General features: G+C 36.7%; 1 long non-coding RNA gene across 1 annotated transcript; it reads right to left on the reverse strand.

Annotated features, from left to right (window-relative positions):
• Positions 1–1,771: 1,771 nt before the first annotated feature.
• Positions 1,772–4,130, reverse strand: LOC115926374. Its single transcript, XR_004065052.1, has 3 exons — positions 4,031–4,130; positions 3,326–3,442; positions 1,772–1,931 (listed from the first exon to the last, which is right to left on the reverse strand). It is a non-coding gene; the product is annotated as an uncharacterized LOC115926374 (long non-coding RNA).
• Positions 4,131–12,920: the final 8,790 nt, after the last annotated feature.

Here is a 12,920-nt window from a genome sequence, read left to right on the forward strand (position 1 = left end):
ACTTTTTGACATGTTTGGTTTGACTTTGAGCTATAAAATATCTGATGACGTTGCTGCTTTAACACATAAATAAAGATGCAATTGTATTTGTTTGGGGCAAAATAGTGGAAACTCTGTGAGTTTATATTTATATAAATGAATTTATTATTCTGCTGTTTAGAGGGTGAAGTCTGTGTATTCAAATTAAAGTAGGTCGACATCCCTTGACACACACATGTACGTACTCAACAACGTGAACATATTTCATTTTTTCGCTATCTCTGATTGTCATGAATTCAAGTGATTGAGATATCCAACCTGATTGACACAGCTGGCCCGTGTACCCGACTGGGCAGTTACAGGTGAAGGGAAGACTTGGTCCCGGAGAATTACAGGTTCCCCCGTTCTGACATGGGCTACTGGCACATGGATCTAAAGCTGGAAGAGTTAAGTAAACGACGAAATAGAAGTTAAACCAAGGAAAGTTATTTTCACGTAATCATAAACAACGATCCCACAGACTATTCAAGACATCATAGCCTTGTCCGTTATTTGAAATGTGCTAACTTTTTAATAGCATATTATATAATCGGAACATGATTTACATAGGCTATGTAATAGGGTAGCGATATTGCACTTGGTTGATCTATTGCAATTATTTAGGATTATGTTATATCATGTTAATACTTTCTATTAACCTATTGGTTTTCATCTGATAAAGTAATATTTTTCTACTGAGCTGTTTTGAATGTGTCTCGAAATGAGACAGCACAAAACTGGTCACATGGATATTGTACGGGTTCTTTCAAACTCTTAATAAACCCTTAATTTGTTTTATATTAAAGAGTTTAAAGTAGGACAGTGGGGCTTTAAATTCAATAAATTAACATTCGTAATTCGTAACATTTATATAAATGAATTTATTATTCTGCTGTTTAGAGGGTGAAATCTGTGTATTCAAATTAAAGTAGGTCTACATCCCTTGACACACACATGTACGTACTCAACAACGTGAACATATTTCATTTTTTCGCTATCTCTGATTGACCTGAATTCAAGTGATTGAGATATCCGACCTGATTGACACAGCTGGCCTGTGTACCCGACTGGGCAGTTACAGGTGAAGGGAAGACTTGGTCCCGGAGAATTACAAGTTCCCCCGTTTTGACATGGGCTACTGGCACATGGATCTAAAGCTGGAAGAGTTAAGTAAACGACGAAATAGAAGTTAAACCAAGGAAAGTTATTTTCACGTAATCATAAACAACGATCCCATAGACCATTCAAGACATCATAGCCTTGTCCGTCATTTGAAATGTGCTAACTTTTTAATAGCATATTATATTTGGAACATGATTTATATAGGCTATGTAATATGGAAGCGATATTGCACTTAGTTGATCTATTGCAATTATTTAGGATTATGTTATATCATGTTCATACTTTCTATTAACCTATTGGTTTTCATCCGATAAAGTAATATTTTTCTACTGAGCTGTTTTGTATGTGTCTCGAAATGAGACAGCACAAAACTGATCACATGGATATTGTAAGGGTTCTTTCAAACTCTTAATAAACCCTTAATTTGTTTTATATTAAAGAGTTTAAAGTAGGACAGTGGGGCTTTAAATTCAATAAATTAACATTCGTAATTCGTAACATTTATATAAATGAATTTATTATTCTGCTGTTTAGAGGGTGAAATCTGTGTATTCAAATTAAAGTAGGTCTCCATCCCTTGACACACACATGTACGTACTCAACAACGTGAACATATTTCATTTTTTCGCTATCTCTGATTGACCTGAATTCAAGTGATTGAGATATCCGACCTGATTGACACAGCTGGCCTGTGTATCCGACTGGGCAGTTACAGGTGAAGGGAAGACTTGGTCCCGGAGAATTACAGGTTCCCCCGTTCTGACATGGGCTACTGGCACATGGATCTAAAGCTGGAAGAGTTAAGTAAACGACGAAATAGAAGTTAAACCAAGGAAAGTTATTTTCACGTAATCATAAACAACGATCCCATAGACCATTCAAGACATCATAGCCTTGTCCGTCATTTGAAATGTGCTAACTTTTTAATAGCATATTATATTTGGAACATGATTTATATAGGCTATGTAATATGGAAGCGATATTGCACTTAGTTGATCTATTGCAATTATTTAGGATTATGTTATATCATGTTAATACTTTCTATTAACCTATTGGTTTTTATCTGATAAAGTAATATTTCTCTACTGAGCTGTTTTGTATGTGTCTCGAAATGAGACAGCACAAAACTGATCACATGGATATTGTACGGGTTCTTTCAAACTCTTAATAAACCCTTAATTTGTTTTATATTAAAGAGTTTAAAGTAGGACAGTGGGGCTTTAAATTCAATAAATTAACATTCGTAATTCGTAACGTTTATATAAATGAATTTATTATTCTGCTGTTTAGAGGGTTAAGTCTGTGTATTCAAATTAAAGTAGGTCTACATCCCTTGACACACACATGTACGTACTCAATATCGTGAACATATTTCATTTTTTTGCTATCTCTGATTGGCCTGAATTAAAATGATTCGAAAATAATTTTTTTTAAAAACTTTTCTTCTCCATATTAAACGAGTTTCACTAGAAGTTCGATAGAACTAGAAAAACAAAATCCAACACCTGGATTTCATGACTAATGTGCCACCTATCATGAATCCTTTGCTATGCATGGTGTCGTACGTACGGTATTGAAAAAGTGATTTAAATCACAGTGTCTCTGTTTCATCATCAAATAAAAGTTATTACAGTATATTTTTGGAGTCAGAGTGATAGATGCAGGAGATGATGATAATGTTTGTGTGTTTGTGTGTGTGGGTGTGTGTGTGTGTGAGTGCGTGTGTGGGTGCGCGTGTGGTCGTGTGTGTGGTATTTCTGAACAGATCCATGATGAAAATCTGCTATTGAATCACTATATTGAAGTATGAAGGAGCAAACCTGTTTGGCAGTATTGGCCGCTATAACCAGGTGGTAGATAGTATAGAAAGGGATGTGCGTGGTATTCTTATATCCATACAGAAATGAATGTAGGGGCGTTGTGGTCCAGTCTTCGGACTATATGAGCCACAAGGTACAGGCTTCAAATCCTTGTAGCAGCAATATTACGGACTTTTAGATTGAGTGGACGAGAACGGCATGAACGTCCACTTATCATGCGTGTCCGTGGCAAACCGTTTTAACATTTATTCCTATTTTTTGATATCAAGAAATGATTTTCTGTTGTAAACTGTCTTAATTATAATGGTTCAGTTGGCTGAATATTGATATTGTAATAGAATGCAATGTGGCGACATTTATATTACCTGTTTGACAGAATTGACCGTTATACCCTCCTGGACAGTTACAGAAGTATGGAGGGCTGGAACCTGGGAAAGGAATGCAAAATCCTCCGTTCTGACACTGGTTATCAGCGCATAGATCTAAAAATAGTAATGGATGAAAAGTAGTATGATTATCAGTCACAACTCAGGGTTTTTTTTTTCATTGTAAAAAATACAGTTATAATTACTGTCTTTCATCGATGAAACGGCTTTCATTATGAAATCGCGATTTTGAGTGGTTTATCTTTAAATTTCACGACGGTATGGCTGAAGATAAGCGTGAACATGTGATAGAAGTAATCGTGAGGTGCAGGCTATATATAAAGTGTACTAATCGACCCCCAGTAGGGGTCGATTTTGTGGGCCACAAAATTGCTCTGTATGCTTAATTGTAGAGAAGAGATCCTATTTTATTTCTATACAAAGATATTGCAATTTCAAACACACTCTCAATTGCCCCAAAAGGACTTAAGAGTAGATAAGTCGACCCAACCCAGGACCCAACACCATAGTTATAATCCGGCTAACGCGGTAAATCCATAAACAAACCGAGTTCCTAACTTCAAGCCTTGACCCAACACTATATACCTAAGCCTAACGCTAACCCTTATCCTATCCTTTAACCCGATTGCACTTCCAACCCTAACCCTTCACCCCGGAGTGAATGTGGTAGAACCGATATCCGACCTGATTGACACAGCTGGCCTGTGTACCCAACTTGGCAGTTACATGTGAAGGGAAGACTTGGTTCCGAAGAAGGGTTACAGGTTCCCCCGTTCTGACATGGGCTACTAGCACATGGATCTGTAGATAGAAGAGATAAGTAAATGACGAGATAAAAGTAAAGTCAAGAAAAGTTATTTTCACGTAGTCATAAACAACGATCCCAAAGACCATTCAAGACACCATAGCCTTGTCCGTCATTTGAATCTTTTCAATACCATATTACATGACCGAACATGATTTATATAGGCTATACAATAGGATTGCAATATTGCACTTGGTTGATCTATTGCAATTATTTAGGATCATGTTATATCACGTTAATACAACTATATCCTAATTCTACTAACCTACTGATAAAGTAACAGTTTTCTACTGAGCTGTTTTGTATGTGTCTCGAAATGAGACAGCACAGAACTGATCACATGGATATAATACAGATTCTTTCAAACTCTTAATAAACCCTTCATTTTTTGTATATCAAAGAGTTTAAAGGGAAATATTTTAAAGAAGCTTATTTCAACTAAAGGAAATTGCTTCAAGATTTCTTAACATAAAAGATTTTCAGTATGCATAAATGAATCTCCATACAGATATCTGACCGATGTTCATTATAATCATGTAGATTAATCGTGATAAAAGTACCTGTTTGACAGAACTGGCCGGTATACCCAGATAGACAGTTACAAGTGTAGGGAGGATCGGATCCCGGAAAAGGGTTACAAGTTCCTCCATTCTGACATTGGTTATTACCACACAGATCAGTACCTGAGATGATTTACATGAGAAGAGGGTATAGATTAAATCAAGCAAATTGATATTCATGATATAAACTATTACACACAAACATACGCACATACACGCACACGTATATGATGTGGAAACATAGATTGGATGAGGGAAATATTATATGCATAGCTTTAAATTCATTGCTCCTGCTTTCTGCCTTCCTTTTCGCAGAAATAACGCCTGGAATCAAAGTCGGGTCTCTGGCTCTGTGCGACAAATGCCTTAACAGATCGAGCCATGTTGTTTATGAAAAAAAAAAGTATTTTGACTGCTTTAGAAATACATATCACGTATTTTCCTGAAAATATGATGTTTAAGGATGATTCTTTATATTCAAGATATTTAAGTCTTCGATGAAGGAAGGAAATAATGCCTTTAAATTCGATACGCTTATTATTTAATTTTTACGCATTTGTTTAATTTTGCGAAAGCTATCTCTAATTGGGTCAAATTTTGAAGAAGCAAACCTGTTTGGCAGAACTGGCCGGTATACCCAGGCTGACAATTACAGAAGTATGGTGGGTTGGAACCTGGAAATGGACTGCAAGATCCTCCGTTCTGACACTGGTTATTGGCACAGAGATCCAGAGCTGGTAATAGAAGATAGAACGTAAAAAGAATTGAAAATGATGGTGAGAACACAACCTATATAGTTGTTGAAAAAGTGACGTCTGCAAAGGTGATATGTCGTCCATTCCGAGCTTGCACTACGGGTTAATCATAGCGTTTCATAATATTCAGGAAAATTGATTGCAATATACGGGCCACTCAATAATAATCCACTTTAAAAAGACCATCTACGCGAGAAAAAAAATAACATATAGCAATCCCGTTTTTTCAGTATAGATAGCGGTCACGGTACAAGTTCGATAAATTTGATGTTTTTGAATATTTGCAAATTTGAATCATATAACCTTAATTTTAATCGTATAATACTATATCAATGACGTAGTTGCTTCCCAGCTCTTGAAACCTTTTGTAAAATGTTTTATAAATTCTACCCTTCATTAACATGCTTATAATTTTCAAATATCACACCTGTTTGACAGAACTGGCCGGTATACTCAGGTTGGCAAGCACAGAAATATGGAGGGTTGGAACCAGGGAAAGGACCGCAAGATCCTCCGTTCTGACACTGGTTATCAGTACATAGATCCAGAGCTGAGAAAGGAAAGCAAAGGAGATTTGAATGACTATACTATTGTGAGCTCATACACTAAATCTGTTTTTAAAGTAGCGTCTGCAAATGTAATATGTCTTCAATTCTGAACATGCAATTGCAGTTTGTAGATCCATAAGTTTAACAAATACATGCACTATAATTATAAGCGTGTTTATCAATTCCAATCCAATCAACAGATATGGCTATAGCGTCTTTTCTTTGTAGTTACAAAGCACTTACAACTTTCACCGTAAGCAGATAATTAAAAAAAAAATCCACTAACAAAGAAATTAATATAACAACGTGAACAAGAACAGTCAGTGTTTTCTATAACCTCTAAAAAATAGCAACAACGGTAAAGTCTGAAATAAACTCACATACCAGCGTTGTAACACATGATGTATAATGATCCTTTTAAAAGGTCCAACAATCATTTGATTCATGGATTCAAATCTGAAAGGCATACCTGTTTGACAGAGTACGCCGGTATACCCAGATAGACAGTTACACGTGTAGGGAAGACTGGGTCCCGGAGTAGGATTACAAGTTCCTCCGTTCTGACATGGGCTACCAGTACATGGATTCACGACTTAAATGATTTATGTGAAAAGATAAAGCAAACAAAAGAGAAATTTAATTTAATTACAATGTTGCCCATTAAGATGGAATATTTTTTGCAATTGAGTTTTCTGTTGTACGCATGCAGAAAGCCTAAATTTCGTAGGTTTTCATCATTATTCGACTTATAATACATTTGTTTTGAAAATCCTTGCTGAAATAAGTCTTAAATGACATCCTCTTTCATATTATGAAATATGAAGAAACAAACCTGATTGGCAGAACTGTCCACCAAATCCCAATGGGCAACTGCAGATGTATGGAGGGTTGGAACCTTGGAAAGGACTGCAAGATCCTCCGTTCTGACACTGGTTATTGGCACAGAGATCCACAGCTGGAAGTATATACCCGAAATAAATAAGTTAAAAAGCAACAGAGTCGATGCACTGCCTTTCAACGTAAAATTGCTGTTCAACCTGACATGGCTATAATAAATCTATTACTGTTATAAGAAAACTAAAGATGTCATAGAAATGCAATTACAACTGAAATTGTAAAGTTTAATTATTAAAGATTTGGCTCACTATTCATTCTTTTGAAAGACTGACTCTTTGAAGAAGAAAAAAAATAAAAAATCGATTTAGCATTATGATTGTAAAGGGTTTTATATATTGTGCGAATCGTCAGTGCTTATAAAAAGACGCTCTAGACCAATATGATCTATATCTGTATGCCCTTATATAGAAGTATCATTCACATGATAACGATAGTATTGACTTAAATTGGAATTAAAATACTAGAATAAGGTTGTGCGGAATGAGGGAAACGGCATTTTTATGAAACGATGCTGAGTACGAATAAAAGGTATACCTGTTTGACAGAGTACGCCGGTATACCCGGCTAGACAGTTACACGTGTAGGGAAGACTGGGTCCCGGAGAAGGATTGCAAGTTCCTCCGTTCTGACATTGGCTACTTGCACATGAATCTAAAGCTAGAAGAAATTTGTATAATTGCGACCAAATGTGTCTTTATAAAAAAGGTATTATAGAAGGAAACATGAATAACACATTCATAAAGTCATTACGTCAGTCATAATATATTGACATGTTAGCGTTCTGCAGCCTTAGAGACTGACGGTACATGGTCCTGAAAGCCCACAGGACCGACAGCCCATGACCAACAATTAAGGTCCCGTCGACTGTCGTGGTCTACTTGGATGCCCCAAATGGAGGTAAATATGAGATACACGATGCATAATTAAGAAGCTAGACGAAAAGTACGTGCGACCCAAAAATGTATAATAAAAAAAAATATAAAGAATGAAACATGGGTTAAATATTTATGTATATGGGGTTTGAATCTCTTTACGACAGTCGAAATACATTGAAATGTGGATGGTAAATAGGGCCTTCATCGTCTATCTTTCGGCATGTAGCCTTTGACAAATGCAGAGCAACGTTCCGGCCACAGCCCACGAGACCGTAAGCCCGCGAAACAGACGACCCTTATGACCGACATTTTTCGGTCAGGTGGGTTTTCGGTTTACTGGGATGTTTGAAATGTTCTATAGGAGGTAGGAGGTTCAGGTGGCATTATTCTGAAATGTTTGGTACCCTTATATGTATATCATTTTGTTAATCTTTTGACGTTAAGCAACAACACAAAAGGAGACACATACAAGAAAATGTGTGTGATATTTATCCTCAGAAGGACGATTGAAATATAGGAAGAAACAAACCTATTTGGCAGAACTGTCCTTGATACCCAGGTTGACAATTACAGAAGTATGGAGGGTTGAAACCCGGCATAGGACTGCAAGATTCTACGTTCTGACACTGGTTGTTAGCACAGAGATCCGAAGCTGGTAAGACAAGATGTAGACATTATTTGAAAATGATTGTGAGCACACAGACGAAGATGTTAAAGGAGACGTCTCATCAGCAATGAAGGGTTATACCTACTTGCATTTCTGTTCGATAGAGTGCTCATGTGTCAGGAAACGTAATAGTATCGAAGGTCAAGGTGATCCAAGTTTCAAAAAATTGCTAATTGAATAATATAATTGAAGTGTATTAAAAATCACATAAAGCTGATAATAAATAAGTCATACCTGTTTGGCAGAGAATGCCGGTATACCCAGTTAGACAGTTACACGTGTAGGGAAGACTGGGTCCCGGAGAAGGATTACAAGTTCCTCCGTTCTGACATTGGCTACTTGCACATGAATCTAAAGCTAGAAGAAATTTATATAATTGCGACCAAATGTGTCTTTATAAAAAAACGTATTAAAGAAGGAAACATGAATAACACATTCATAAAGTCATTACGTCAGTCATAATATATTGAAATGTTAGCGTTCTGCAGCCTTAGAGACTGACGGTACATGGACCTGAAAGCCCACAAGACCGATAGCCCATGACTAACAATTTAGGTCTTGTCGGCTGTCGTGGTCTACTTGGATGTCGCAAACGGAGGTAGATACACGGTGCATAATTAAGAAAACTATAGACGAAATATATGTAAATGCTACCAAAAAATGTATTAAAAATAAAACGATAAATGATGAAACATGGGTAAAATATGTATGTATGGGGTTTAAAACTCTTTACGTCAGTCGAAATACATTGAAATTTGGACGGTAAGTAGGGCCTACATCGTCTATCTTACTGCATGTAGCCTTTGACAAATGCAGAGCAACATTCCGGCCACAGCCCACGAGAACGCAAGCCCGCGAAACAGACGACCCTTATGACCGACATTTTTGGGTCAGGTGGGCTTTCGGTTTACTGGGATGTTTGAAAAGTTCTATAGGAGGTAGAAGGTTCAGGCGGCATTATTCTGAAATGTTTGGTACCCTTATATGTATATCATTTTGTTAATCTTTTGACGTTAAGCAACAACAAAAAAGGAGACACATACAAGAAAATGTGTGTGATATTTATCTTCAGAAGGACGATTGAAATATAGGAAGAAACAAACCTATTTGGCAGAACTGTCCTTGATACCCAGGTTGACAATTACAGAAGTATGGAGGGTTGAAACCCGGCATAGGACTGCAAGATTCTACGTTCTGACACTGGTTGTTAGCACAGAGATCCGAAGCTGGTAAGACAAGATGTAGACATTATTTGAAAATGATTGTGAGCACACAGACGAAGATGTTAAAGAGACTTTTCATCAGCAATGAAAGGGTTATACCAACTTGCATTTCTGTTCGATAGAGTGCTCATGTGTCAGGAAACGTAATAGTATCGAAGCTCAAGGTGATCTAAGTTTCAACAAATTGCTAATTGAATAATATAATTGAAGTGTATTAAAAATCACATAAAGCTGATAATAAATAAGTCATACCTGTTTGGCAGAGAGTGCCGGTATACCCAGACAGACAGTTACATGTGTAGGGTAGACTGGGTCCCGGAGAAGGATTGCAAGTTCCTCCGTTCTGACATTGGCTACTAGCGCATGAATCTAAAGCTAGAAGAAATTTATATATTAAATTGCGACCAAGTGTGTCATTTAAAAAAACGTGTTATGAAAGGAACAATGAATAACATAATCATAGAGTCATACGTCAGTCACAATATATTGAAATGTTAGCGTTCTGCAGCCTTAGAGACTGTTGGTACATGAGACCGGACGCCCTCAAGATCGACAGCCCATGGCCAACAACCTAGGTCCCGTCGACTGTCATGGTCTACTTGGTCCCAAACGGAGGTAAATATGAGATACACGATGCATAATTAAGAAGCTAGACGAAATGTACGTGCGACCCAAAAATGTATAAAAAAATAAAATGATAAAGAATGAAACATGGGTAAAATATTTATGTATATGGGGTTCGAAACTCTTTACGACAGTCGAAATACATTGAAATGTATCGTCTATCTTGCATGTAGCCTTTGACAAATGCAGAGCAACGTTACGGTCACAGCGCACTAGACCGTAAGCCCGCGAAACAGACGACCCCTGTGACCGACATTGTCGGTCAGGTGGGCTTTCGGTTTACTGTGATGTCTGAAAAGTTCAATGGGAGGTAGAAGGTTCAGGTGGCATTATTCTGAAATGTTTGGTACTCTTCTATGTATATCATTTTGTTAAATTTTTGACGTTAAGCAACAACAAAAAAGGTGACGCATACAAGAAAATGTATGTGATATTTATCCTCAGAAGGACGATTGAAATATAGGAAGAAACATACCTATTTGGCAGAACTGCCCTTGATACCCAGGTTGACAATTACAGAAGTATGGAGGGTTGAAACCCGGCATAGGACTGCAAGATTCTACGTTCTGACACTGGTTGTTAGCACAGAGATCCGAAGCTGGTAATAAAAGATGTAGACATTATTTGCAAATTATTGCGAGCACACAGACGATTAAAGAGACGTCTCATCCGTCAGCAATGAAGGGTTATACCAACTTGCATGTCGGTTCGATGGAGGTGCACATGTGTCAGGGAACGTATTAGTATTGAGGTTCAAGGTAACCCAAGTTTTAATAAATTGCTAATTTAATCATATAATTGAAGTGTATTAAGTACCTTTGTAAAGATAAAAATCACATGGGGTGATAATAAAAAGAGTCATACCTGTTTGACAGAGTACGCCGGTATACCCAGCTAGACAGTTACACGTGTAGGGAAGACTTGGTCCCGGAGTAGGATTACAAAGTCCTCCGTTCTGACATTGGCTAATCGCACATGGATCCGTACCTGAAGATGGTGTGACGATACGATGATACCAAAATCGAATGTTCTTTCTAAGTATACGCCTAACTCTATAAAGTTATATCATGGACGTCATGATAGTTCGTTAAAAAAATCTTTCTTCAAAATTAACAGTTCTTTGTTCAATTTCGGGTGAAAAAGTTCGAGGTCATATTTCACTCACTTTATTGTCTGAATCTTTATGAAGCTTTACGGATATTGATTTTCCCATTCCATTACTTAATAAAATTAATGTAATATACACGATGCGTTAACAGATTAGACAATATTGATTCCCCCCTTTGGCAGAAAGCGATATTATAACTGATTTCCCATTGACAAATACATTTTCCTAACACAAAACAAAGAAGATACATTAAATGGAATTCAAGTTACTTTGAACATTCCAACCGAGACGTATCCAAGATATTAGATAAGAGGGAGCACAGTATTCCTAAAAGTTTGTTGAGAAGTAAAAAAAAAAAAACAAAAAAAACAACAGCAACACTGCCCACAGCCCCACACAGCACCCAAAAGAGAAAAGATAACAAAACCGGCCATCACCTTAATCATGAAAATAGTGGATGCGAGGGTTAACTCATTCTTGGACCTATTTACGCAAGGGAAATATATAAATCTACATATATAAACAGACAACGGACATTAAACTTATGATATCATACCTGTTTGACATAATATGCCGGTAAATCCAACCGGACAGTTACAGGTATAGGGAAGACTTGGTCCCGGAGATAGATTACAAAGTCCTCCGTTCTGACATTGGTTGTTAGCACATGGATCTGAAAATTAGAATGGTGTGAAGATGTGATTATACCAAAAAAGCAATGTTTTTGTTTTACTATATTTATACGCCTCAATCCAAAATGTTTTTTTATGGACGTCATGATTTGATGCAGATGACAAAAGCACTATATCCGATACAATTAATATACATTAAAACGAATACGTCAACCGATTGGTCGATATTGATTCTGCCTTTCGGCAGAATCAACATATTATAACGGATTTCTCATGCAAATGTCTATTCACAAATAACTTTTTTTTTTAAATAAAAAAATAAAAAAAGAGACATTAAATGAAATTCAGATTTATTTGTAAATTCAACCAGAGGCTGACGCAGGATATTATAAGAGAGAATACAATATTCCTATCCTAATATTTGTTGACATGCAACAACAACGACAACAACAACAAATTTTAAAAAAAATTAAAGAAAAAAAGGCCATCGAGAATGGGGTGGCGGGCTCGTTTATTTGGCCTCTATACGAAACGTATACCACTTGGGTACCTCTATCCGCTAGTGTTTTAAAAATATACATGGACGTAGACAAAAATGATGGATGGATATGATACTCATGATATCATACCTGTTTGACAGAATATGCCGGTATACCCAGCTAGACAGTTACACGTGTAGGGAAGACTTGGTCCCGGAGTAGGGTTACAAGTTCCCCCGTTCTGACATTGGCTACTAGCACATGGATCTGAAAATTAAAGTGATGTGAAGATGCGATTATACCAAAAAGCAATGGTGTTTTCTTTAAATGTATACAGAATTGTTTTTCCTATTCAAATAATTAATGCACTTAATGTAATATAAAAAATACGCCAAAAGGTT

Source organism: Strongylocentrotus purpuratus, unplaced genomic scaffold, assembly GCF_000002235.5.
Source record: "Strongylocentrotus purpuratus isolate Spur 01 unplaced genomic scaffold, Spur_5.0 spur5_scaffold_2, whole genome shotgun sequence".
Classification (NCBI taxonomy): Eukaryota; Metazoa; Echinodermata; class Echinoidea; order Camarodonta; family Strongylocentrotidae; genus Strongylocentrotus; species Strongylocentrotus purpuratus.